This window comes from Conger conger, chromosome 10 (genome assembly GCF_963514075.1).
Source record: "Conger conger chromosome 10, fConCon1.1, whole genome shotgun sequence".
In the NCBI taxonomy this organism is placed as follows: Eukaryota; Metazoa; Chordata; class Actinopteri; order Anguilliformes; family Congridae; genus Conger; species Conger conger.
Genome location: NC_083769.1, coordinates 8473018 through 8477220, shown reverse-complemented (window position 1 = coordinate 8477220; position 4203 = coordinate 8473018). Strand labels below are relative to the sequence as shown.

The 4203-nt window shown below is 40.7% G+C and overlaps 1 long non-coding RNA gene across 1 annotated transcript; it reads right to left on the bottom strand.

Moving 5' to 3' along the window:
* Nucleotides 1–247: 247 nt before the first annotated feature.
* Nucleotides 248–3968, bottom strand: LOC133138177 (uncharacterized). The gene is made up of 3 exons (XR_009709685.1): nt 3824–3968; nt 741–791; nt 248–358 (listed from the first exon to the last, which is right to left on the bottom strand). It is a non-coding gene; the product is annotated as an uncharacterized LOC133138177 (long non-coding RNA).
* Between the last annotated feature and the right edge of the window lie 235 nt (nt 3969–4203).

Genomic DNA, 4203 nt, shown 5'->3' with positions numbered 1-4203 from the left:
TCTACAGAGATGGACAAGTCCGCTGGATTTAAGGGTATAGAAAGACAGTAAACCAGGGTTAAATTATGCAATAGGTCCCTAATCCTTTATTAAAGCACTTGGTGGTATGACCAGGCTTCTTTCAACAAACTGAAATACGGGGCTTGAATGTCGTTTTTTTAACTTATTAACTGTCAGCGCAAGCACACAAGTTTCTGCCTAAGCACCTAAGTGCTTGAGCAAAATGGCGGATGGTGGTTGGTCTTACCAAGTGACTTTGAAACTGATGTTCCTCTGAGTATGGCCACAAGAGCAGCCATAATTAGACACGCCAACACACCCAGAGCTGCACCAACCACAACAAGGCTGTCTGGAACACCTAACAGAAAGCAGTAGTTCAGGAAGTTCAATCTTTTTTGAAGATCCATGACACATGCAGAAGCAATTCACACATTCAATTTTGCAAAAAGATTTTTAGATTTTAGATTTAAGATGAATAACATTAAAAGGGCTTTGCCAATTTCAGTGCTATAATTTGGATTAATTCTGCAAAAATTCTGTAATAATCCAATAATCTATGCCAAAGTATTTTTATCAGACATATTTGACCTTGTAATGAATGCATTTCCCTTAAAAACCCATCATCATTTGATGCACTATAGTGCCGGTGCTTCAACTAGTCAACTAGTGCAGCATTCTACCCTGTACTGTGAAACCTTGAATGAATCTAAAACTCAGTTCAAAGGTTTAATTCCAATTACCGTTGTTTCCATCCAATGTCAGTGGGACTGTGGCAGTTTCCCTTGAGTAATCTGTTCAAGAAGGCAGTAGTAGATCACTTATTGAATGTTACAATCAAGAAATGGTGGATCCACATAAAACTCGAGTGAAATTATTTTACTTCTCTCTAAAGCATAGATGGATAACATAGCTGTACCGTAGACCAGCATTTTAGTGAAATACTTTTTATTTAAAACAATATAACAGAAAAGGACTCTCAACATGTGAAGGAATTTCAGTGTATTTGAAGAAGCACTGTGCCTTTTTAAATAATAGACTTACTATATACAGTACATATACCTATATTTCATATAATGTAAGGTATTACATTTCTGAAACTAACGAGTTTGGCCAGTACCCCAGATAGTGTCAAATGTCATGTGTGGGCTTAAATGATATATGTCCAAGAATATATCTGCAGCCAAATGAGCAGTTCGTAGTGCACAAGACTTCCTAAAACTGCACTCATTTACAGTATACAGCTTATTTTGGTTCTTTATCAGTTCCTATTTTGGTTAAGATGTTTGCATGTTCAGATCTGAATGAAAGCCAAGCAAGAACGGCTGGCAAATGCATGGGGGACGCACCACTCACAAACTCACAAGTTGAGTTTTTGATATATATCTCTCGGTTTACTCTAAAATCACATGCACATTTTTGCATGTTTGTCACACTTAAATGTTTCAGATCTTCAAACAAATTTAAATATTAGTCAAAGACAACACAAGTAAACACAAAATGCAGTTTTTAAATGAAGGTTAAAAAAATTCCAAACCTACATGGCCGTGTGAAAAAGTGATTGCCCCCCCTGTTAAAACATAACTTAACTGTGATTTATCAAACCTGAGTTCAATTTCTCTAGCCACACCCAGGCCTGATTACTGCCACACCTGTTCTCAATCACGAAATCACTTAAATAGGACCTGCCTGACAAAGTGAAGTAGACCAAATGATCCTCAAAAGCTAGACATCATGCCGAGATCTAAAGAAATTCAGGGACAAATGAGAAAGAAAGTAATTGAGATCTATCAGTCTGGAAAAGGTTATAAAGCAACTTCTAAAGCGTTGGGACTCCAGCGAACCACAGTGAGAGCCATTATCCACAAATGGCGAAAACATGGAACAGTGGTGAACCTTCCCAGGAGTGGCCGGCCGACCAAAATTACCCCAAGAGTGCAGCGACGACTCATCCAAGAGGTCACAAAAGACCCCACAACAACATCCAAAGAACTGCAGGCCTCACTTGCCTCAGTTAAGGTCAGTGTTCATGACTCCACCATAAGAAAGAGACTGGGCAAAAATGGCCTGCATGGCAGAGTTCCAAGACGAAAACAACTGCTGAGCAAAAAGAACATTAAGGCTCGTCTCAATTTTGCCAGAAAACATCTTGATGTTCCCCAAGACTTTTGGGAAAATACTCTGTGATCTGACAAGACAAAAGATGAACTTTTTGGAAGGTGTGTGTCCCATTACATCTGGCGTAAAAGTAACACCGCATTTCAGAAAAAGAACATCATACCAACAGTAAAATATGGTGGTGGTAGGGTGATGGTCTGGGGCTGTTTTGCTGCTTCAGGACCTGGAAGACTTGCTGTGATAAATGGAACCATGAATTTTGCTGTCTACCAAAAAATCCTGAAGGAGAATGTCCGGCCATCTGTTCGTGACCTTATGCTGAAACAAACTTGGGTTCTGCAGCAGGACAATGATCCAAAACACACCAGCAAGTCCACCTCTGAATGGCTGAACAAAAACAAAATGAAGACTTTGGAGTGCCTAGTCAAAGTCCTGACCTGAATCCTATTGAGATGCTGTGGCATGACGTTAAAAGGCGGTTCATGCTCAAAAACCCTCCAATGTGGCTGAATTACAACAATTCTGCAAAGATGAGTGGGCCAAAATTCCTCCACAGCGCTGTAAGAGACTCATTGCAAGTTATCGCAAACGCTTGATTGCAGTTGTTGCTTCTAAGGGTGGCCCAACCAGTTATTAGGTTTAGGGGGCAATCACTTTTTCACACAGGGCCATGTAGGTTTGGATTTTTTTTCTCCCTTAATAATAAAAACCTTCATTTAAAAACTGCATTTTGGGTTTACTTGTGTTGTCTTTGACTAATATTTTAATTTGTTCTGAAATATTTAAGTGTGACAAACGTGCAAAAAAAAAAAAAAAGAAATCAGGAAGGGGGCAAACACTTTTTCACACCACTGTATATGTATATGTATTTAATAGATTCAGGCTATCTAGAGTTTATCCTGTTGAAATTCAACTCTTAAATGCATGTAGGCTATTGGTAGTGGTTTCCAGTGCATCCATGAATAATACAGGATTAATAGAGGTCATGAAGAGACTAAATGATTAGTATCATAGAATGCTAGGTGTCTGTGTGCATATGTGTGTGGACATGCAGTGAGAGGGAGAGAGAGGGAGAGAGAGGGAAAGGGAAAGGGAAAGGGAGAGAGGGAGAGAGAGAGAGGGAGGGAGAGGGAGAGGTAGAGAGGGAGACTGGAGAGGGAGAGAGAGAGGGATATGGGAGAGAGGGAGAGGGGAGAGAGAGAGAGAGAGAGAGAGAGAGAGAGAGGGGGAGGCTATTCTCACAGGGAGGTGTGGAGAAAGGGACTCTCCATTCTTGCTCAGCACTGAAGGCAGTTCCGGTCGGTCTGACGGAGCTGCTGTGTGGTGAACCCCCACCACTCTGAACAGCAGAGGGGGGCAGTGTGGTTTCAGGAACCGTTGCTGCACAAGCATAAAAACATGCATCAATCTCCTGACCACAGGGTGTCAACCAAAGCAGTTATTATTATAATATGTATCCAAGTGCTCTAATGTTTACTCAAAATGAGGTGACACTTTTCAGTGTGTTGTGCTCAGCAATGAAGTGGTGTACTGAAAGCAGTCGTATATTCCTAACTCTAAAGTATCAGCACATATTACAATTACCAATCAGCGCCTCTTTTTGACTTATGCGCACAACTCATGGCTGTTTTAGAGCGGATACAGTCTAATTATTGTGGCATGCACAAAGAAAGAAAGAATGGAAAGGCGAGGTTTGGGTAAGTTATACCTTTACTGACAGTCACTTTTACTTTTACCATCCAGTCTCTGCCCCATGTTTCTATTCCACAGTAATAGAGGCCTGCGTCCTGTAGACTCAGTTTTATGATGGTCAAACTGAAAACGTGCCCGTGGGAATTGTCATTCAGGAGGAATCTTCCAGCGCGTTCACTGACAGCCGACGTGATAAGAACATCCCATCTCCAACATGGATGACGGCAGACATACTTTGGTAGATGCAGATAACGATCTGGATATGGACACTTGATGTTTAAATATTCACCTTCAGTTCCATGTGCTTCAAGTACATCGCCCATTGCTGTCCAGTGAACTTAATGCACCGGCAAAAACATAAACATGAAATAAAATTTGAAAGTACAATTTTTTTTT